Below are 24,007 nucleotides of genomic sequence, written 5' to 3'. Positions count from 1 at the left end.
GTTACGCGTGCCCCTTCAAATTAGCTTAACTTCGCCCCGAACAATCTTTTTCGCGCAATCGTAAATAAGGCAAGACAGATTTAATATACGCGGTTTCGTTTATCCGAGACATCCTCCATCGTAATCCGTCTAATAAATTACGCTACAGCTGGTAAACATTATATCAGATGGTAAATTAAGATGGAGCTTTAAGAAGTAAACTATGGCAGAAGCAGAACGTATCAAACGTGCACATGCTGAGAAAAGATAGCAATGGGCATAAGCTTCGCTGCAACGAACAAACGTTCACAACATACATAACATATACAGTGTATTAAGATACGAATATAATCTAACATAATACAATTAAAATTCTATGCGACCGAACCTGACCCTTTAACAACCCTGAAAAATCCTTCTACTGAACTGCAAACCCATCCAGCTGAACGTTACTGGCGTCCTCAAAAACCATCCTCTTCATCTGTCGACGCGTCCATCCAACATAATGCAAAACCTTTTGTCTACGAGAGCGAGAGAACGAGACAAGATTCGCGTCTGATTACTAAAAGTTCGTCTCTCGTCTTTCCTGCGTTCTCGGTGGCCTCGTCCGACGCCAGTTCCCTCTCGTTTCGCTTATTCAGGGTTTGCTGCGACGAGCAACTGGCGCGCTTCGTCTTCTTCTTTTGATTGGTTCGTTAGCAGAGAGACCGGCGCCCATTCTACGTTACGTCGTGGAATCATAAAACGAACAGAGTGTAAAGATCAGGGAGAAAGCGGAAGGGATGAAAAGGCAGAAAGCCGGAGAGACCGAGAGAGGCGAGGCGAAGAGTCTTCTTCCGCGTCCTTGACTCCTAGAGTCCTCGTCTCTTCTTGCGCGAAGAAACCAACAGAAATTACAGGGAACAGCGATGACACGGCGCTCCGCCAACATCATGCGAATGAGAGAACAGGATAGACACGTTTTGTTGCTTGCCAAGGTATTCGAATTCCTGTGGACATTTTTCTTGTTTTTGTTTTTTGGGAATATGTTGCGCGTCTTGTACGCAACAGTTCGAAATTTCGTTCGCAATATTGAAATTGAGTATCGTGATCGCGTTAGTAGACTATACAGGGTAGTTGGTAATTGGTGGTACAAGCGGAAAGGGGGTGATTCTACGCGAAAAAAGAAGTCGAAAATATAGAATAAAAATTTTTCTTTTTAATTTTTCCATCGAGTCAACGATCTACAGTGAGATCCGTTATAACGAGACGTGATAAAGAGCACGCGTACCGAGCGAAAATTCAAAGTGGATTTTCTCGAAAACAGAGCCTCAAACGAAGAATTTTTATTCTATATTTTCGACTTCTTTTTTCACGTAGAATCACCCCCTTTCCGCTTGTACCACCAGTTACCAATCACTCTGTATATTAGATTGTAAAAAGTTTCTTTGGTTTTATAAGGAAACATTTTATCAGAAGCACAAGATTTTTTTTTTTTATATTGTTTTATTGAATTATGCACGATCCATTTTGTTCTATTTAAGATAAAAATACATTTATACAAAATTATACGAAAATGTTCGTATAAAGATGCATCGTTGTAATAGACGTGTTTGCAAAAGAAAGACACTTTTGGTACAATTTAATATATGCAAGTTCCAATATATTTGTTACAAGCATACATTTTGTATTATTTATTAAGACATTGTGAGTTTTATATGGAACATTTTGAAATTTCATTGGCAGTATCGAAAATCGAGTATCGTGATCGTGCTGGTAGGAAACGAGCCTGGAAAATTGGTTTACCCACCAAGTGTTACAGAAAGCACTATACTTTGGATGCTTCGTATATCTCTTCACATTACGTGCATTCTGTGCAATTTTGCCCACGCAAATTTCCTATAAAAATCCACGATCTACTCGTAATATTACTATCTTCTGCTCTGTATCTTCTGTATCTTCTATGAGACGCTCGATATTTAACGTGTCTTCGTTAATTCCACAAGATACCGATGCAACGGTATTTATCGCTGATTGCTTACTCTGCTAGACTCTATAAATTTTCTCTGGCAAGCGTTCAAATACTTTCGCGACCCACTGTGTACAGAACAAAACGAGAGAATCGTAGGAGTCCAAGAAGCAGTTGGACTCGTCTTTTCCATAATAAGAACACGGTGAGCGCATCCTCCTCGAAGCGCACTCTGTTAACCAGTTAACCGCGTTTGACGAGTATACACGTCCGACAAAAACCTCGTTTCGCTGCGTTTCACGCGTATGCTTGTCGTCGCTTGTATTTATTCACGCACTCCGTGACCCAACACGACCCCCATGACAGATTTCTAAAACTAAATTCCGCTGTTGACTGGTTAAACATTTAACATTTAACGTGTCTTCGGTGTTCATTAACTCGCCAATAAAACATACTAATAGAAGAAAATAAAACGAACAAGTAAAAGAATACAAACGATCATCATGAAACAGCTGTACACAACGAGAACAAAGTAGGTGTCCTTTGCTTTCTAACACATTTCAGGGACACACTTTTCAAAGAGATCGCAACAACTAACCGGTTGGTTAGTAATCGATCGGAAATAAAATGTTGTCAATGGAAGGTCGCGCGTAACGAACGATCGTCAACTAATTCCACAAGATGACGTACCGATGCAACCATCAACATACTGATCTATCGACGAACGCTTGGCCTGCTTACCCTGCTGGACTCTCCGTCTCTGGCAAGCGTTCAAATACTTTCGTGACCCAGTGTGTACGCAACAAAACAATACAATGGCAGCAGCAGCTTCCCAAGAAACGTAGGAGCCCGAGGAACTCATCCTCTCGATAGCAAGAACACCGTGCACCCTCCTCGAAGCGCGTATGAATTATCATTACGGATGGTCAGACACGAATAAGAGGCTGTGGAATCTCGAGGAAAAAGCCTGGCCAGGCCACTGGTCGAGTGTTTTCATGTATAATGGATGAGAGACAGGCGCCAGCCGACCTATGAGCAGGCCCGCAACCATGATCGCTGCGACATCCCGGTCGACAGCTGGCCGATTATTCTCAGCCAGGCACCGAATCGACCTTCCTCCGTACTTGTCCCAACTGGCTCATCCACTTTCTGCTTATTCCTCGGCATTCTAATTCGCGTCCGCTCTCGACTAGGCTTCGCTCAACGTCGATCCGGATATCCGCACGTGCGCAGCAACGCGACGAATTTCCCAGTTTTCTTCTCGAAGAATCGTGAAATCGAGGCTCGAGATACATTCGAGCAAATGGAAACTCAACGAGTTTTCGCTGCGTCGAATGGAGAGGAGGATGATGGTTTTAACGATCCTTAGAGGTGGCAGACTGCCAGTTGATCGGTTGCTGGCGATGGGGATAAATGGTTTCTTGGATGATCTGACGCGGATCGACCCGGCTCGTTATAACGTGGCGCAGATGTTACATGTGTAATGAATCGGCTGATTATCTTCTGCTCTTAGGGGAAATGAATATGAACGATCAATTCTGCTCGCTTCTGCTTCGTCTTTGTATTGTATTTCCTCGCACGTCTTCCTTTTCCGAATATCTTGTTGCTACAAGACCGCAATATGTATAGACGCTAATGAAATTATGTTGGATATTAAAAACAAGTACTTGAGAGCTGTATATATACAGGGTGGTTGGTAACTGGTGGTACAAGCGGAAAGGGGGTGATTCTACGCGAAAAAAGAAGTCGAAAATGTAGAATAAATTTTTTTTTTTTTTTTTAATCTTTCGATCGAGACAACGATCTACAGTGAGATCCGTTATAACGAGACGTGATAAAGTGCACGCGTACCGAGCGTAAATTCAAAGTCGATTTTCTCGAAAACAAAGCTTCAAACGAAAAATTTTTATTCTATATTTTCGACTTCTTTTTTCGCGTAGAATCACCCTCTTTCCGCTTGTACCATCAGTTACCAACCACCCTATATATATTTCGATGATATCCGTCGAAATATAACGTCCATTTTCGGTCATTTAGATTCGAGAGAACAGGTTTAGGCAGAGCTAATATTTGCAATTGTTACTTGCAAGAACTGCAGTACGTAATTAACTTGACATTCTCAGAATATTGACTTACAAAACATTTGCATATACTGCATTGTTGTTTATCGTTATTGCCAAATATATATCGTTGTGTGCGTTTGTATACACTAATTGGTATACTTGTATTGTTATATTATTCTTATTATATCGTTATATATTACTGTTATTTAAAAGAAGCACACTATAAAATTATCTTCTTGAGTAACAAGATCGTTCACTCATCCCTAGTGTGTGTGCGTCTCAAAAAATATTATAAAAACTGCGTATAATTTCTTCTTTTTTAAATTGAAGATACGTGTTACGATTATTCCCTGATCAAATGAATATTTTTATATAAAGGTAATAACACTTGTCGCGTCCCTCTATGTGACATGCTAGGGAAACGCGAATGGATTTATCGCTCAGCCTAACACGTCGTAATCAAAATCTGCAAAATCGTAGTCTTGCTCCAATTAGCCTTATCAAAATCCATTTGTGCCGACAAACAACTTTGTTTGGTATGCAATTAAGCTTGTTGGATCGTACGAAGCCCTTGCAGCCCTTCCAAAGAGGGCTATCTATCCCGGGGAGAGCTAAACAAGACCTCTCATCAAAAATACCCCATTCGCTCAAAGAACTCGCAAACGTATACTACCCTTAACAAAGAGCTACGTGATTCGTTTCTAAAAAGAAGAAAGGGAAAAAAAATAGAAGAAGAAGAAAATAAAATGGTCTCACAAGATTTTCGTACCAACGTACGAGGGAGCAGAAGAAGAAGAAGAAGAAGAAAAAGAAGAAGGGGAGGAAAAAGAGTGTAGGAAAGAAGAAAGGGGTTGGCAGGCTCTTAATTGGAATTTATTAGAACGAGTATTCGAGTTCTGTGAAGCTGGTGGTTGGTATCAACGAGAACAGCAAAGGAATGCTTCTTCTACGTGATTCTAACTGTTTCTGTCTTCCATGTAGAGTATTGTGCAAAAGTCCCACGTCACTCACTTGCTTATCAAACGTACGTACTTTATTGTTATTTTGCACGTTAATTTCCAACGTTTGGAAAAATTAATGGAACACAGGGCCGGATTATTCGAAGCTCGATTATCCGAATCGGTGTCTCATCGTCGTTATCAGCACCGGTTCTTGGAACTGGCAAGATTATTACTTTAAACAATAAACTTTCTTAACGTTAAGCAGTATGCAATTACTATGTATCGTACATATTTGGTTTTTGTTCTTTATTCGTGTAAGAGGATATACATATCTATGTAGTAAATAAAATAGTATATCGTACTAAGTAAATAGTATCGTGTAGTATATCGTTGCTTCAAAGAATTTCTTCAGAAATGAATTAATATTAGGTTGTCCGAAAAGTGTCTTTCTATCGCAAACGTGTTTTTTACAACAGTGCACCTTCATACAAACGTGAAAGAGAGTCTGTGAAATGTGGCGGTGTTTATCTCAAGAGAACGAATATAAATAATATAAAACAAAGACAAAATAATATAAAACAAAAAACGTTGTGCGTTTATTATTTCCTCATAAAGGAAAGAAACTTTTCGGACAACCTAATATTTCGCGTGATATATACAGCGGTAACAGTCTTTTTACGGTTAATTCCTATGTCTATTCATCGGATAAATAGATACATGTTTCACTATCCGAACAATTCGATTTTCCGAACCACCTCGGCCCCAATTGATTTGGATAATTAACGTTTAACTGTACATTAATAACGAGTATGATTAACATTGAAATATTAACGTATAAAGATACTGAATATTACATAGTTAATAGATAGATTAGATAAACAGTAAAATAGTTCACGGTTAATAGTTAAACAAATAGACAGTAAATATGTAACGATAAAATAAGGTTGTATGTATGTGTGTTTCTGTATAGATGATAAAATAAGAATACAAGCAAATAAGGAAAATAATCGTAAACCTAAGTAAAAAAAAAACTCAATAAAAATGAACTGCTAGTGCTACTATCACTGAATATTATCTTCAATTCGTAGCATAATTAATTCAGAAGAGCTTCGTTGAAGAATCAGAATCGACACGGTGAAAAGTATGTGAATATGCAATAATTGCTTACTTGTCACGATGAATTGGGCTACGTTACAACGTATAAGTTTTCTCTTTCCCCTGGAAAATTCGTTTTCTCTCACCTACAGTATTCTCTGCAAGAACCTCTCAATTTTATGTTTCATAGAACAAAGTTATAAAAATGTAAAAAATCGTCAAGTTAATATACGACAGAGAATTGGCGTTTTTTTATATTTGCAATAAAAACTATCGTACTCCGACCAGCTATGTGACAATTTCTTTTTCCGTCGTTTTCAAGTCCCTACGAACCGATTGCCATTTAAATCTCTCGGTATCGCCAGATTCCACCAGATTTCAGCGAGTCTCTCTTCCGATCGATGGTTACAACTCTGCTAATTTTATTTTGTACGAAACGCTGGCTTATTTGACACGATAAGAGCACTTTATTTACAGTTTTATTGTATTTTATCGCACCAGAAGAGCCACCAACGTGCTGTCCCGATCGATTTCGCTTTTTCATACGGAAACCTGTTGTATTCGTTCGAAATTCAATCAAACTTCCTAGTTGGCTGGCCTTGAACATCAAGAGTGCGCAATTATCGAAGTTGAACTTCGAAACTCGATAAGTGGATCGTGGAAACAGCGCTGTAATAATGTATCGTGTAATTTCGTATTCGGTTTTCCTACATATAGCCTATAGTGACGACTAAAACACTATGAAACTCTATAATTTTCGTAATAGAAGTTGTACAGTTTTAAAGAGTATTTCTGTCAAAAACTTCACAAAGAGAGAGAGAAAAAAAAAGAAGAAGAACAGAGCACTTTATGGTGAGCTGTAATTTTGTTTAAATAATTGTCCATCTAAATTGTTCGTAGAAAGTTAATCGAGCGTGTGAAATCGCGAAACACTAACAAGGAAGGCGTCTCTCGCTGATTTTGTCTCGTTTCGAAATACGTTATAGCGAATAGACTGAAAAATAACGTATTTTTTTTTCTTTTTTCAATTTTGTCGATGGAAAAACATTTTAAGGGAGTGGAGCAAACCAGCGAAAATAAAATCGTCAGGCGTCGATTTCATTGTTTCACCTATACGAGCGCGGTACTCTTTTCACATGAAATCACCCGGAAAAATTGTATCGCAACAAGAGATAAAAGACACGATTTTGTTGAGCAATTTTTTTAGCCTAATCCCACAGCTCTACGATGGCTATATAACAATTTGTAAATGCAGATGAAATTGAAGCTGAAAAGTCTACATCTAAATACGTGTACTTTATGTAATATTGGCTCGGCAACTAAGTGATTGCGGATTTTGCCAATGCCACCTAATGACAAAATCCGCAATCGCTTAGTTTCCAACCTGACACAAGAAAACTAAATTCGCGTGTTTCTAATTAAATTCGGGCATCTTCAATAAAATAACTTTTGAACAGATAGCTATCCTCCAACGTATTTCGTCTCGTTCAGACGAGAAAATATAATAATTTACGACTTTTTTTTTACCATTATGTAGCGTCCGTTAACAAAAAGTATATTTATGATGATTCGTTATGAACTCATCGGTGCAGTAACAGAATATCGCAAAATTTTAGATTTTTAATTCGGTGGAAAAAGTCCCTCTCACGATGGCCATCGAGCGGGACATTTTCCATTTACCTAGAAATCCCGAATTCTTTCATTTTCCATTATCATCGATGTGTTTATTTTTGTAATAATACCGATGATACGATGATAGATTTTTGTAAAATGCCAATAAACATATTTTGTATTAATACACGCTACAAGAGAATGGTCCGTTTCACAGTACCATCGCCTCGATATCACGACAGAGAATATAATTTGAATGATCGGACTGGACGTTTAATCCTGTTTCGACTAGTTGATATCGCGCGCGATCAATGGAACAACAGAGTAAGCGTATTCGCTGGCGAATTGGCATTTCGCAGTCTTCTCCGTGAACGTGTTTTCCATACACGCCATTCTTAAACGCAACGTGATCCGATTAGGAGCACTCGTGCCGCAGCGTTTCTATCGTATAATGGCACTTTTGTAACACTTTCCAACGAGATCTCTTGGCTGGCTATCGCTCGTTGTCGACGAGTTTCGAGTACGCGGAATGGATACGCAAATGGAACGATCGCGCGGTGGAAAGTTGGAAAATTTGCCTTTTTATTACTCGAATTATAATATTGATTATTGATCGATTGATATTTCATCAAATTTTTATATCAAATGTTTATCAAAACGCATCGCACCGAGACTGGAAAAATTAACAACGTTCGAAAATGCTTTTTCATTTTTTAACCAATAATTTTCAAATTAACGAGGCTCCATACTTGTAAACAACGAAAGAAAGAGAAATTACGAAAAATAATGAGCGCGGTAACAGCTGTGATGTGTTTTATCTCATTGAAAATGATCAGTCTGAAATGAAAAGAGGCGAATGAAGACAGAGAGCTTTGGAGTATGATTTCATAATTGGCATGTAATGTTCTTTAATTTGTGAAAATTAAACAACGAAAATAATGAAAAAGGGAGAAAGAGAGAGAGAAATTTCGAAAGATAAAAAGCACAGCACGTGTTACGATGTTTCTAGTCTCGTTCGAAAATTTAAGCAGCTCTGGAATATAATTTCATAATCGGAGTTTAATATCCTTTAATTCGTAACCGATAATTAAAAACAATGAAAGAGAGCGAAGTTTCGGAAGATAAAAAGCACAGCACGAGCTACAATCTTTCCAGTGTCATTCGAGAATTTAAAGAGCTTTAGAACACGATTTCATAATTCCAATTCGATTTTTCTTAATTTACACTCGATAAATACAAAGAAAAAAAGAAAAAAAATTGCAAGAAGAGGAAGAAGGAGAAATTTCGGATGATAAAAAGCACAGCACGAGCTATAATCTTTCTTCCAGTGTCATTCGAGAATTTAAAGAGCTTTAGAACACGATTTCATAATTCCAATTCGATCTTTCTTAATTTACACTCGATAAATACAAAGAAAAAAAGAAAAAAAATTGCAAGAAGAGGAAGAAAGAGAAATTTCGGATGATAAAAAGCACAGCACGAGCTATAATCTTTCTTCCAGTGTCATTCGAGAATTTAAAGAGCTTTAGAACACGATTTCATAATTCCAATTCGATCTTTCTTAATTTACACTCGATAAATACAAAGAGAAAAAAGGAAAAAAAAAGAAAACAAAAATATAAGAAGAGGAAGAAAGAGAAATTTCGGATGATAAAAAGCACGGTACGAGCAAATAATCTTCTTAGTCCCGTTCAGAAATTGAAAAACCTTCAGGACATAATTTCATAATGGAAATTTAATCTTTCTTAATTTACGATCGATATAATTACAAAGAAAGAAAGGAAGGGAAATTGCAAGAGATAAAAAGCATAGTAAGAGTCATAATGTCTTTGGTCTTGTTAAAAATATAAAACAAAGCTTTGACATTGCATACCGTGCTTTTGTTTTAGGATAGTTAGGAATTCTCAAAGATTTATACGACGTCGTTCGAATCCGCGGAAAGCTAATATCGGTCGCGCGTTTCGCAATCATTTCGCCATTAAAAAAATTATCTCCGTTTTATGGCGAGGATTCGTATAATGATCTCATCGTTTCCACCTACAACGACCTAATCGCGGCAAGAAATTATTTTTAATAAAATTCCCGATGAAATTATCTTTCGAATATATTTCAACTAAAAAAAAAAAAAAAAAAATCTGCAAAGTACGTACGAATTTTTATAAAAAATGGAAATCACGAACGTTACAAAATTATCCCTTCAATTTTTCACAATTATCCCCTCGCAACAGAATTTCTATTATTTAATCACTTTATTTAATCCGCAAATCTTTGCGCCATCAGAGAAAATCTGCAATATGGGAAATTATAATATTATTTTAGGAAGTTTTATCGGGATTAAGCTTTCGCGAACGTATTTTTATCAATCTTTGCCAATGTTTTCATCTATCTGTCCATTTATATCGATTTAAACGGCGAGTCGTCGGCGAAACCCAATATTTCCAACGTTCTAGAATTATTTTTAATATTCCCGGTATTCCCAAAAATCTGCTGTTCCTAACCGAAACCTCGTGAAATTAATTTGTACCATTGATCGTCGGAAATTCTACGAAAGCATTTGCACGAAATGGAAAAGCTGTACGAAGGTCAATAAGATCGATATTAACCGAGAAAAGTATCGTCGTGTTAATCTTTACACTCGGAAAAACAACCAAAAAGACCACGTGGTGGAAGACGCGTTTGCAAAAGAAAGCCACTTTTGGAACAACCTGATACGAAATGAAATGAAACGAGAAGTATACGTTTGAAATTCGCAAAATGTTGCACGTGTTTGTCAAAAAGTGAGGAAAAACGAGCTTCCCGCGTATCGAACGAAACACAATGATTGCACAGAAATAAATTTCTATTGAGAAACGTAAGCAACGGAAAAATGTAGAAAATGAGACTCGAAAAAGGGAAAAAGATAGAAACCGCGGAAATAGGTCTTCTTGTTCACGCGTTTGTTGCTCAGCAAGAGATTTGAATGTAGAGCTTGAAAATTTTCGGTAAAATATGGTGTTCGTAGTGAGAAAGAAGCGTGGTAAATTTTCGCTTGGAATTTTTGTTGCCTTTTGCACGAAGCTATTTATTTCTCTTAAAAGCGTCTCCGCAGAAGTTCATTTCTACAGCTTTGACAAGTTGCGCAGCAGGCTACGAGGCAGCTTTCCACTCTTCAAGAGTTGTACAGTATCCTGTACGCTTTCGAATGAAGTGATATTTTTTAATTCTACCGTCCGAAAATGGCCCTGGAAACTAAGCGTGTTTCTTTCTTCAAAAAAAAAAAAAAAAAAAAAAAAAAGAAAAATGGAATCATCTCTTTAATTTTATATCGTAGTTGGCGTAAAGGCCAATCGATAGCTGATATTTTTATGTACAAATTTACAAGAAAATATTTTTTACTTGATATCGGTTTGAGCCCCGACGTGAACATTTGACCTCGACCGATTCGCAATTGAAAGCAATGGAATAATAAAGCGCGGCCAGTTTAAAGAACGGAAAAAAGGATGTGCTGATTCCAAAAAATTTCGCCTTGTCGGGTTTCTTTTGGCCATGAACTAAAGGTTAAAGGTCGATTGCCGAAGCTATTTCAAAAGACGCGATCTTGTTGTTGCGCGGCGACAAAAATCATTATTAAACCTAATACGAACATATGGATTACAGATGCGGGACGTGGCAGCCAAGCGAAACATCTAAAAAATGGGCAACCTTCGATGCATCGTCTTATGATACATCTTGCACGCACGGTGGTTTGCAAGAAACTACGATACAAGGAAAACGTGAAAAGTATCCACGGCCGAGCAAGAAATTGCAAAACGCACCGAAACACGTCTACATACAAAAAAAAAAAAAAAAAAAATATCATACAAACATACAAAAATCGCGTGAACCCATTCGTTCAAAACTGCTACCAAGTGCAACTGCTATTGCGCTAAAACTCTAACAGACGTACCCAGAAGATTCAAGAGAGAACACCGCTCCGATTTACTCAGACTCGTACACTAACACGTGTTGCACGTGCACACGTACGACAGAAATAGAATAGTCGCAGTGACTGCTGGTAATCGAGAAATTATTTGAAAAATAATATCCGCTGGTATCGTGTTTCAGAGACATTCAAAGATGAAACTTCCTTTCGTTTATAAATTGTCGCGATATTTAACATTTTACCGATCGCTAGCGATTCAACAGCATACGCCCGGCAACTCAGGCGCAGATTCTCCCTGGCGCCGGCTCCGTTACGGTTTTAGACTCTCCGATACCATTCTTTTTGTTCATCGCGGACGATACGTTCTTCAAATTGGTATAAAATTGTGGCAGCTTATAAAGGAACGCAACTGACGTAACTGAGGACCATAACTGAGGATATGTACATAAGGACCTTAGTACTAAATAACAAATTTCTGTTCAAGTAATGAGAAAGATTGTCGGCGACAAAAAGCCGATTAATAGGCTATAGGTCGGTAAGCGTTGGTTACAAAAACTGATTAATCGGCTATCGGTCGGTAAGCGTTGGTTACAAAAACCGATTAATCGGCTATCGGTCGGCAAAGTGTTAAAAGCAGTCTGATAAAATCACTGGTACAGCCAATAAGTCTGATAAACTTCGTTTTTAGCTGTGGAATAAGATGAGACCAAGAAAGATGAATTATTTGCTTGTATTGGGTTGGCAACTAAGTGATTGCGGATTTTGTCATTAGGCGGTATTGACAAAATCCGCAATCACTTAGTTGCCAAGCCAATAGTAAAAAGATGACGGAGCTTTAAAATGAAATATTCTCTGTTCTCGAATATCGAGTTTGTTCATTTTGCGTCGGTAAATTGAGAGTACAATTACGCTATTTAATTAAGTTCTAATGTGCGGGATATCTTACTAAACGCTCGTTCAAACAGATACGCGGAAATGCAAAGGAAAATGTGAGAGCTTTTTAAATTGCAGATAGAAATTTCATCGAATAGAAAATAAATACGAGAAGGAGATTATATTTGTAAGTTAATTCGATTCGAAATTGTATCGATAATGGGACAGATATTTACAGATTCGTGTTTTACATATTGGAATTTAATTTTCAATAATTTCTTGTAATACTACGGCGTCAATTCCATTCGTATAATCACCTACGAGTTATGTAAATGTAGTAATCGTTAATTCTTGTACAGAAAAAATTCTGAACGTCAATTGACAATGCATTATACATCGAAATTATTGATATTGTTAAAGACAGAGGAACGTAGACTGGAAATATTCAAAAGTATCAGGATGAAGATTGATAAAAATTCTCTGACAATTTGTACACGCTAAAATTGTTTTTGGAAATGTCTTTCTTGCGGTTTGGAAAATATTAAACCAAAGAAGGGAGTTTCTCGAGAAATGCCCGTAAAGTTGCTCGATTATATCTAAGTCCGCGCGATTCTTTTTAAACCGTTGAAAAAATGTAATTAATTGTGCTCGACCATTAAGAATATTAATGAAGGAGATAGAAAGAGAAAAGAAATTAAGCTTCGCAGAAACCAACATGTTCTACTATTATTCAACTTTTTTTTTTAAATGAATCCAATTTGATGTTTCACGTAGAAATGTTTTATAGTGGCCTCGTTAACAATAAAGTTATTTGATCGCAAAAAAAAAAAAAATACATAATTTGTCACTACGTGTTTGCAAGATCAAATAATATTTAATTACACGGAATCGAGTAGGTTTGTCTCTTTAAAAAGACTCCAATGCATTACAAACGTTCTACGTAGAGATGTTTTTCTTTGTCGCAATTAACATTCCGCGAGTATTTCTTCCCAGAAGGGAATACAGATCCGATGGAGAATGAAAAATCTCTGTTGGGGCCAGCGATAAATTTGAATCGGTTCCAATGGCGAGTCGGTGACCGCGACAACGAAAATCGTTTCGGGATTCGAGGCTGGCACGGCGACGTTGCATTTACATTAAGCCAGTTTGTCGAATCGATTCGAATGGACGCCGTGCAGATGATCGAGGGTTAATGGACCGAGAAAAGCCAAGAATTGGCTGGAAAATTATATACCGTTCTCTTGATTATAGATCTCGCGTCGTTATTTCTTATTTTCGTTTTAACGTTGGTGTTTTGAGATTATCGTTCTCGTCTCTGAATCTTCTCAAAAGAATATCAAAGCAAATTGGTAATTTTTCCCAAAATATTCCCTCTTTCTCGTTCTTTGCTCATGTAAACTTTCGCTTCCGATTTGTCAAATCTGATTTCCACAGTAGAATAAGCGAAAGTACTTGAGAATAATTACGTATTAATCTACAAGCCATAATCTATCAATTCACAGATGATACTGAATTTAGTGATCTTCCAAAGTAAACGGAATTAAGCGCTGAATTTAAATCGAAGAAATTCAAATGAAATTTTAAATTACATTAAATTAAAGGAATCGGTAAAAAACACTAAGCTACTTTTAATATTATGCAGAATTTGCAAAATAAGTTTGGCTTTACAAATTATACACGCCTGTGTGTTTTCTTTCTATTTATTTCTATTTATATTATCAACGATCCTACATCTATGTAAGCACCGTTTTAGGAGAAAAGACCTAATGGACACCCTATATATTAGGTTGTTCGAAAAGTTTCTTTCGTTTCAAAAGCTGATAATAAATGAACAACAATTTCTGTTTTGTATTATTTTATTGTATTGGGTATGACCCATTTCGTTATATTTCTATCATCATTTTCTATTATTTTATATAAGTTTTGCATTATCATGTTCGTGCATAATTCAATAAACTAATATAAAGCAAAAAACAATATGCGTCTATTATTTCCTTATAAAACGAAAGAAACTTTTCGGACAACCTAATATGTACATACATACATACATACATACACACATACATAACAACATACTCTACACCATGATATGCTCGTGTTACGTCCGGTGACTCTTTACGTTCGAGGCGGCCACCAGCTGTGCACATAGAATTAAACGGACCGCAATAATCCTAAGGAAATGTCATAAAACGAGGCTTTTTGATTTACCGTTAAGTCCGTCAATTGGCATAAAACATCTTCGAGTCAAGAGGTTCCTTATGGTTATTGCTCCATCAGATAAAAATAGAAGTTTCCAGGATACCACCCGCAACAGACCAGTGGTGGGGCGATCACCATCGAACAAGAGTTTTCCTTTGCAACAGCATCGTCACCGGACTTCACTGGATCTACGACTACAGATCAGTCGACATCTGTTGACTGATTCACCGACTTTAGAACAGTCAACATCTCTTTACCGGGTTTCCACCTGTCAATCATTCACCTACTTCTATCATACCTAACGCAACAGCTTTTTTTTTTTTATTTGGTAGACTATTTACAATCAATTCTCGTTGAGAATTTTAAGTAACTTCATTTGGCGTGGTACAATAACTTGGTTTATAATAATTTATATTATGTTGATTCTAGTTCAATCTAATGCTTCAATCTAAAGGGTATTTTCTTTTTAGTCTGCGCATCTGGTCCGTCGTGTCAAGTAGTTGGGTGACTAATGGGTTGTGGTGGTTGTTGACTCTTGTGTTACATCTGTTTCTCAACCGATCTACTAGTGGGTTTTGGTGATCACAAACCCACCCAAAAACCAATTTGGTGATTGTGGGCTATGCCCGATCATCCAATACGTGCTATGCCCGTTCATCTAATACGGTTTATGCCCGATCATCTAATACGGGTTATGCCCGTAGTTGTAGGTTAAAGGGTTAAGTATGTTATCTCTTATATCCAAAGAGCTGGCTTCTTCCGATATATGAATTGCATTATAAAATAAAGATAAAAGTGCAAATAATCAAAAGTATTTTATTTCATAGATAAAACACGAAGCAACCTAGTACCATTTCACATATCGATGAATATTAGGTCGTCCTAAAAGTTTCTTTCGCAAGCGTAAATATTACGGGCATAGTCCGTAGTACGATGATATTATCATATTATTACGTGTACTTCGATTATCAGCTAAAGTTGTAACGAAAACCTGTCATAAGAGTAACGATAAAAGAAGAATAATATCGTGTAAGGATCGTTATCATCAGAATATACGTGATAACCGAATATTCTTTTTTTTTTTTATTTGGAAATAGTTTACAATCAATACATTATATTGATTATATTATATATGATATTATATATTATATTTCTTCTTTGACTGTGGGATACCTAACGCAACAGCGTAACTATCTTCTCTACAAAGTTCTTGGAAATATATATTATAATCTGTTAATCTCAACGTTATACTAATTCAACCACCTGTATTATCCTAACCGAAATAGGCGATCGATCTCTGTTCGTGGCGTCGATTATTCCAATCGTAACGGGAATTTAGGACTCCCGTTGACGCGCTTCCTCGCGATCCCGTCTCTCCGCGACTGGTCGAATAAACAACTTGTATGCATGTCAAGAGAACGAATAAGGAAGAGAGAAGAAGAAATTGAGGTGGAGATATAGTTGTGGCTGATAGTGCTATTGCTGGTGTAGAGGCCGAGATAGGTTCTGCTGTTGGTGTAGATGTCGCCGCTGAGGTACTGCTGCTTTTCTTCTTAATTGGATGCCGTGGAATGAAAAATCGGACTACGGTCGCCGGGATTTGAACCCGGGTCCCGAACGTTCGTAACCTAAGGCGCTAACCACTGCTACGTTTATTGACCAGTTGATGAGTATTACATTTGTATGTTGTTCACAATAAACAATGAACTTGGGTTGTGGGGTGGTTTAGGCAAACGTACCGATACGCGACGGTACGACATAGCCATACAATGCTTTGTGTGTCGAAATTACATTTTTTAGCTTACTATTTTGAAATTAGATTTAAGTCGATGTAGAGCGGTGCTTATATACGATATTGTTTTTCTCTTCCTATCTGTGTCCTGAAAACCTGATCGCAAAAACAGGACAGTTAAACCACTGCGTTGCCGTCGTCCGACAATGGAACCATATGGAATGGAAAATTATGGAAGAAACCATAGAACACCAAATATGTATCACGATGACGCTGTTATTTGTCATTGAGAAGAGTGGAAACGTGAAATCGGTTTCGGTGGCGTACATGACATGACAGCTGGCAAGTCAGATCTTGGCGATTGCCGGTCGTTGCCGGTTCAGGATCAGAATTATACAGACATGATTTCGCGACCAAGGGGCTTGTCCGCTATTAATTCAAATGCAGCTCGTGGTTGGCGCGCGAGCGCTTCCGCGACGACAGCCTGCGATTATTATTGTGCAACCGGCGTAATTTGCATCTGAAAAAGCGGTACGTGCCTTCGGTTCTCGTTCCTTCTCTTGAATCTCTCTCTTTCGTTCTAACGTTCTCTTTGTGCGTGCATACGCGCGAGTTACGAATCAGGGAATGAAAGCAGAGATAAAAGACAAAGGTTTTGTTATTAGTTACGTTCTCTTTCGTTTCGTTATTAGTTATACCGTATCTGTTTTGGGAAATTTTCCTTGCAATTTCCAAGGAGTTTTTTCTTTTTAATAGCATTTATATTTATTAATATATTTTTATATTATATTTAGTAATAGTATTTTTATTATTTAGTAGTAATAATAATAATACAATTTTCATTTACCTATCGAATGATAAATAAAAAGTCGAAATAATATTTTCTAATGGACAACATTCGATAGCGTAATTGTGAAAAGTATGATTCTCGGAGATAGGAATCTTCATTTTGAAACATTCTGGGTAATTACGACGACGGCTTTTAGTTTGGTTTCCCATTAATTATGCGTTTTCGATTTATATCATGACTCGTTTGTTCGATGCGAATGCGATTAACTGTTAGAGAGTAATTAATCCGTTTGAACGCGCTCCGTTTGTTCAAACAAAACTGTAGTTAGCGGGTCTAAGTAAATTTCTGGCCATTGAATTCACTTTTCCTAACGTGAACTACTATTATACGAAGGCGAAATCGTAAGTAGTACAAACCTAAGTATCTGTCGAACGACAGGTTAAGAAAAAAAAAAAAAAAAAGAAAAAAGAAACGGGATTTTTAGAATAAATATAAATTACAGACGTTGTTAAATAAAATGCGAGCAATTGAATCAGTGATCGAAGTAAAACAGTACGTCGATGTGATTTTACATTAGAAAGTGAAAGAAAGTTGTGTGCGCGAAAACGTATTAATTTTCTAAATTATCGTTTACAGTGGAGCCTCGTTATCTGAACAAGATATCTTTCAATAATAAATGCCTTGTTTCGCTGGAATTTAACCAAAGTAGCAAAAATACTGTGGATCACTGTGGACGTTGGAAAATCCACAGACGTTAAAAAACAAAAGCGCGATATTGAAAATTATCTAAAGCGTGTAAATGTCTCGGATACTGGCAACAGTGACGAGAAGCTGAAATAGTCTGATTGTAACGAGACGGTTTCGTCGTGATAAAAGCGATAATTACGACGGTTTTCGACAAATGGAAACAGAAAACGAAAGTGGCAAAGGAGAGGTGGTGGCTTCTCATTTCGAATTATTCGCGGCGTTCGAAAAAAAAGGATGGTTCTAAGTAGAAAAAGGAATGTAACTGTGTTGTAAGAGTCAGCTGTGTTTCAAAAATTATGCGACTTAGCAAGCAAAAAGATAAGAGGTTCGTAAGTATTTCGAGAATCTGTCAATTAATCTCAGCATGTGTAAATGAAATTTCACATCCTTCTATTATCAGAAAATTCCATTATCCGAACATTCGGACAAGCTACCAGGTATGTAAATATGAAACCGGAATTTTTGTATAGAAAATACACGTTTATTGTATGAAAATGATTAAAAATATTTTATTCGAAGTATTGCCCATCGCTAGCTATACATTTTTCCCACCTGTCTGGCAATTGCTGGATGCCACGCCAAAAAAAAACTGTCGCTCTTTTGAGGCAAACCAGTCATCGAGCCATTTTCGTACATTTTCGTAAGAAGTGAAGTGCTGGTCAGAAAGTGCGTGTCCCATCGATGCAAATAAATAGTAATCGGACGGAGCCAAGTCTGGTGAGTAAGCCGCGTGCGAAAGAATTTCCCAACTGAACGCTTCGATCGTTTCCTTGACCGGTTTGTATGCGATGGTGCATTATCACGAAGCAAAATTGCTTTGTGTTGCCTTTTTTGATATTCTGGTCGTTTTTCACGCAAAGCTTGATTCAAATCGATCATTTGTTGTCGATAGCGCTCAGTATTAACGGTTTCGCCAGGTTTTAACAGCTCGGTGGTCTTTTTCGGTGGTCTTCCACGTTCTTCGTTCCTCGCGTCAAAATTGCCACTTCTGAATTTTTTAAACCACTCAAAGCACTGTGAGTTACCAAGAGCATGTTCACCGTAAGCTTCGACAAGCATTCGATGCGATTCTGCGGCAGTTTTCTTCAAATGGTAACAGAAAATCAATGCTGTCCGCAAATCGTAGTTTCCAGGCACAAAATTTGACACGTTCAACACTATTACAAACTATGCTGTTGTATGAAACTTGTATTGTTGTGAGTCGAAAATGTTTGTGAGATGTCAACAAAGACTTTTGGCATCGATGACGCAGTTTAGTGATAACTACATTATCAACTAGGGCCATCCATAGGCAAATTCCGGTTTCATATTTACAGACTTGATACGTACTTCGATTTCATATCACCATCTTCGTCGTTCGATCTTCGCAGATTTGTACACGTTGCTCGCGATTTTTAGGATTCGATGGACGATGAAACGAGACTCTTAATTTTCATTCCTACATTTCTTAACATTCACGGGTTCCAGGCTTCGCATCGCTTCATTTTCTTCTTTTTTTTCTATTAAATAATATCGATTCAATTCTTGCGTGTATTTTTAGCTTTTATAGGTAATCACAGTTGCCTGAATGTTTTCAGATAAGATTCTGAGGAACAGGAACAGGAATGTTCGAGGTGCCATTTATTCCACATTTACGTGGCTTGGCAAATATTGAATCTGTGAGACAGCACAGCAGAAACACCAGGTTAGCTTCCTATCGAGAGTTTCGTGAGTTTCTCCTGAGCGACACCGGGTATCCCATGAACTTGGGAATTTCGTATAAACCTTCCTGCTTTTGATACATCATCTTCTTCTCTATTTTCAGTTAGCTGATTAATTTCCAATTCCATCGACTATTCCATTCCTTTTTACCATCTCCTTTGATCCAATCGTTCTTTCTCTACTTCCACTTTATTTTACTGTATATTTGAAATATCACGTATTGCGTTCAAATATATTTTCTTCTACAGGGTGTACAAAATGGTCCGAGCAAAACTTGTATCTATCAACGAGATCAAGCAGATAAGAACAGTTTGTACAAATGTTTTATCGAAGAGTTACGAGTGTTCAAAGATTATTATTAATTTATTCATTGTTTCAGTTATAATAAACTTAAATAAAAACAAAAGGGAATTTCTTCTCTCTGCAAGAATGCAAACTTCCCATTCGTTGAACTCTTTCGAATATTCCTGCCGTTGTTACATTCGTTTCGAATATATTCGCAAAGCCGTGTGGATTCTTCCGTTTCTATCGCATTTTCATAAACCAAGAACAACTTCCAGGGAAATCTTCGAACGCTTATACCTGCTCAATAAAACATTTCCAAACATAAGTTTATAGGAACTTTCCTACCTGCTTAACATCATTAACACGTGGTACAAGTTTCGTTCCGAGCTTCTCGGACACCTGGTATACTATTGCGCTTGTTATATATTCGTACGCTTACATTAAAATATATTTTATTACATATTAGAAATTTGTATTTTTTAAAACAATATAATAAAATAATTTAGAAGATAGTAACGTTTAGGCAGAGAAATGTATGTACTGTACAAAGAACTGTATGTAATTTGAATAATTTACGCGCTTCTGCAGCATATTACGTACATTATGAATTTTTGTATTTCCAAATTTCTCGTTTATACACGCACGTGTTACACGGTAAAGTTTCATTTCTAATTTAATTATCCCTTATCGATATTATTTCGATTGTAAATTGTCTGATCGACGTTTATATTTGCATCTTACACAAGCAAATTTAACTTTATATCAGTCCGATAGTATTTTAATCTTCGATAGCTCGAGTATTCCGTGAGAATTTTAATTTTGCAAAATTGAAAAGTACGACTTTCGCGTTTAGCTCGGTGTTCTTTTTGTCAGAAATCGTTTCGTAGAACGTTGGCGAGTATCGTGGTACTTGCGCGTGTTTAATGGCTGGCCCGATTCACATAACTTTGTTTCTAACAATTTTAGTACCTTTATTGACTCGCGCGCGCGCGTAGTATGTTACTTTTATTGAGTAATTAAAAGCTGTATATTTAACATGGTAAACTTAGCAATTTATCTTCTACGGTATATGATACGAATAGAAGGGAAGAAAATATGATCCGAGCAAGCACGTCGTTTCCTTTCTATAAATTATGTCAAATGAAATAAATAGGTGGCAATTAAGTTGTAAAAAAATGCCGATGGGAAAAGGAATTATTGGAATATCTTCTAAATACGCTGTAAAATAAATTATTCTACTTGCAATACCGGCCATCTATTCTTGTAATCGTGTGGCAAATTTAAAAGAGCTAAGAGGCTCCAACAAAAATTGTTCATTCGTTCCGTGACCATAATTTCTTATAGAAAGCACTTGCAGAAAACTAACCTGAAGACGATCTATATGAAGAGTACCATGAATTAATTTTCCAGTTAGCATCATCGTCGTTCTTCCTGAATCACAATGTGAGAGTCAAAAATGTTCTAATAATTCCTACACTACTTTCAATCTCTTCTTCGTTTACCTTTCTTCTTTCTGCTCTTTTTATTTCATTCATATTTTTAAAAAAGTCACGCAGCAATTCCCAACTATTCGATTTTCTCTCTAATATTCGTTAATCTTCTTTTTACTTTTTCCAACCTAACACACACCCTGAAAAACATCCTTCTAATTCCTACATTATTTTTCATTTAACCGGTTTCTTCTTTCCTCGATCGTATCTTCGAAATGATCTCAATAATTCCTACACTATTCTTCATTTTATTACGAATTTAATCCGTCTTTGTCTCGCTTGGTTCATATTTTCAAAATGATCACAGCAATTCCTAACTATCTAACCGCCTTCGCTGTCACTTTATCAACCATTAATCTCCATTTTCCCTGCCTGACTTCATTCGCTTCCTCAAAAAGCTCTTAATAATTCGTACAGTTACGACTTCTTCTTCTTTTTACTTCGTTTCTATCTTCAAGGAAACATCATACAACACTACCTACACCTATTACTATTAGCTACCATTGCTTCCTTTCTATTGCGTCTCCAAAATATCTCTTAATAATTCCCACTCTATCTTTCGGTCTATTTCTTCCTTCTTCTTACTTCGCACGCATCTTCCAAAATATCATTCGACTTGCTACGCTATTTTCCACTCTATTATCCAATTTACCTTTCCCTCTATCTCGCTTCGCATCTTCTAGCCCAAACCAAGATCGAAACCTCTGCCACGTCCGACAGATCTAATTATCCAATTATGGAAGAAGCGCGACAGTGGTACACGTTGTCACGGCGATTTAGAACACATTAGACACGATGATAGCCGGTACGGTTTTCCGTCGTTTCGCCGGGACGAAAGGCCGCGGACACGAAAGTGACCTTCGCTCGAGCCGCCTCTAAGTGTCCAATCACGGTAATACTGTCCGGTCGGTTGACGTCACGGCCTCTAATTCCAGCAATTTCCCAATTGCCGATCAAAGTCGCCGGAATCGCAGATTGCATCTGCTTGGCGAGCACACGCCGTTACGAGGAAGAATCAGCAACTCGTGCGCAACAGGGAGGGAAAACGCTCTCGATGACCGGCATCGGGGACAACTTCCGCCACGGATCGACTTCCGCGAAAACAGAGACATCGACTATTCCGCGAATGGGTTTGGCGTGCCGCGTACATACGTACTCTGCCAAGGAATTCGTTATCGGGATTTTCGCCGACGTGTCTTCTATGAATTGTCTTCTTTAAAATGCGAAAATCCAAGGAATCCTTTTTCTACCGAGGAGAAATTAGTAGATTTGTAGGTTACATTCTTTTCTCTTTTTCTTTTTTACTTGGTATGTTACATTAGGTATTTTTTCTTCACTTTCTTTTTTATCGAAGTGGATTAAAGAAGTGGGATTGGTCAGCATGATTTTTAAGTTACAAATTGTTTCTTCTTTTATGTATTGCGAAGGTTTGAAGAGTTTCTTCTGCATGGAGGAACGAAGAATTTCTTCTGCATAGAGGATCGAAGAATTTCTTCTTTATGGAGGTTTGAAGAGTTTCTTCTGCATGGAGGATTGAAGAATTTCTTCTTTATGGAGGATTGAAGAATTGGCATTGATGAGGATGATTTATAAGTTACGAATTTTTTTTTTCTTTTTTTATTTATTGGGAAGATTCGAAGAGTTTCTTCTTTATGGAAGATTGAAGAATTGAGATTGATCAGGATGATTTTTATGTTACGAATTGTTTTTTTCTAAATTTTTATTTATTGTGAAGATTTAAAGAGTTTCTTCTTCATGGAGGATTGAAGAATTTCTTCTTTATGGAGGATTGAAGAATTGAGATTGATCAGGATGATTTTTATGTTACGAATTGTTTTTTTCTAAATTTTTATTTATTGGGAAGATTTAAATAGTTTTTTCTTCATGGAGGATTGAAGAATTTCTTCTTTATGGAGGATTGAAGAATTCCTTTTTTATGGAGGATTGAAGAATTGGCATTGATGAGGATGATTTGTAAGTTACGAATTTTTTTTTTCTTTTTTTATTTATTGGGAAGGTTCGAAGAGTTTCTTCTTTATCAAGGATTGAAGAATTGGGATTGGTCAACATGATTTTTAAGTTACGAATTGTTTTTTTCTAAATTTTTATTTATTGGGAAGATTTAAATAGTTTCTTCTTCATGGAGGATTGAAGAATTTCTTCATTATGGAGGATTGAAGAATTGCGATTGGCGAGGATCATTTTTAAGTTACGAATAGTTTTTCTTTCTTTTTTTATCTATTGGGGAGGTTTGAAAAGTTTCTTCTTTATCGAGGATTGACGAATTTCTTCTTTATGGAGGATTGAAGAGTTGGGATTGATCAGGATGATTCTTAAGTTACGAATTGTTTTCTCTTTTTTTTTTTTTGTCTATTGGGAAGGCTTGAAGAATTTCTTCTTTATCGAAGATTGAAGAATTGAGATTGATCAGGATGATTTTTAAGTTACGAATTGTCTTCTTTTTATTTATTAGGGAAGTTTGAAGAATTTCTTCTTTATGGGGGGATTGAAGAATTGGGATTGGTCAGAACGATTTGTAATATAGTTTTTTAGCGCAAGGAAGTTAAAGAAAATCGAGGAATCGCCATTTGTTCGTGTTTCTTTCTGATAATGAACAAGTTTCGTCTGAATCCTTTCTCACATTCTCTTCAA

The 24,007-nt window shown here is 36.9% G+C and overlaps 1 protein-coding gene and 1 long non-coding RNA gene across 2 annotated transcripts in view; one reads left to right on the top strand and one right to left on the bottom strand.

Annotated features, from left to right (window-relative positions):
* LOC138184208 (uncharacterized) overlaps positions 1 to 20,427 on the top strand; it is a 104,679-nt gene extending 84,252 nt beyond the window's left edge. The window contains exons 4-6 of the long non-coding RNA XR_011174285.1: positions 19,457 to 19,563; positions 19,829 to 19,889; positions 19,960 to 20,427. This is a non-coding gene — a long non-coding RNA (uncharacterized LOC138184208). The remainder of the gene's footprint in view (positions 1 to 19,456; positions 19,564 to 19,828; positions 19,890 to 19,959) is intronic.
* Positions 1 to 24,007, bottom strand: part of Sdc (Syndecan) — a 238,726-nt gene that overhangs the window by 117,257 nt on the left and 97,462 nt on the right. The window lies entirely within an intron of this gene.

This window comes from Bombus flavifrons, chromosome 10 (assembly GCF_040668555.2).
Source record: "Bombus flavifrons isolate JBK064 chromosome 10, iyBomFlav1_principal, whole genome shotgun sequence".
Taxonomy (NCBI): Eukaryota; Metazoa; Arthropoda; class Insecta; order Hymenoptera; family Apidae; genus Bombus; species Bombus flavifrons.
Note: the sequence above shows the minus strand (reverse complement) of the source record. Positions and strands in the feature narration are given on the sequence as shown.